The sequence below is a fragment of the Trypanosoma equiperdum genome (assembly GCF_001457755.1).
Source record: "Trypanosoma equiperdum strain OVI genome assembly, contig: ctg_1309, whole genome shotgun sequence".
In the NCBI taxonomy this organism is placed as follows: domain Eukaryota; phylum Euglenozoa; class Kinetoplastea; order Trypanosomatida; family Trypanosomatidae; genus Trypanosoma; species Trypanosoma equiperdum.
Window position 1 is genome coordinate 1 of NW_027123293.1, and position 498 is coordinate 498.

Here is a 498-nt window from a genome sequence, read left to right on the forward strand (position 1 = left end):
AAATGAAGTAAATAATACATAGGAGAAGGTTGTGCTCGAAAATGTACTAAAAAATGGATAGACTCTTCTACGAAGGTAACTGTAACAACAACAATATAAATAGTTCAGAAAATCATTTTGATGGGAAGCACTTGACGATAGCGAATGATCTGGGTAGTCATCAAGGGGGGGTGACAAAATTTATAACATATCAGAATTAATCATTGTAACTAGATATTTTAATTCTAATTAAAATGCATAGACACTAATTGTCGGTGCAGCAAGTCAACGCAATAGGTATAGTGTGCGGCACTATGTGTTACTAAAAGTAAAGTTTTTAGCATAAACCATAGGTACGTGGTCAAAAATAAGTTGCATACACTGAAAATACACACATCACAAGATATATCATATCTATGTCAAGAATTTACTCGTATATGTAAACACTTAAGCGGCGTAACTGACTTGCTTTCTCAACTTTTCTATATTTTTCTTATAGCACTTTCAAATGTTAAACGT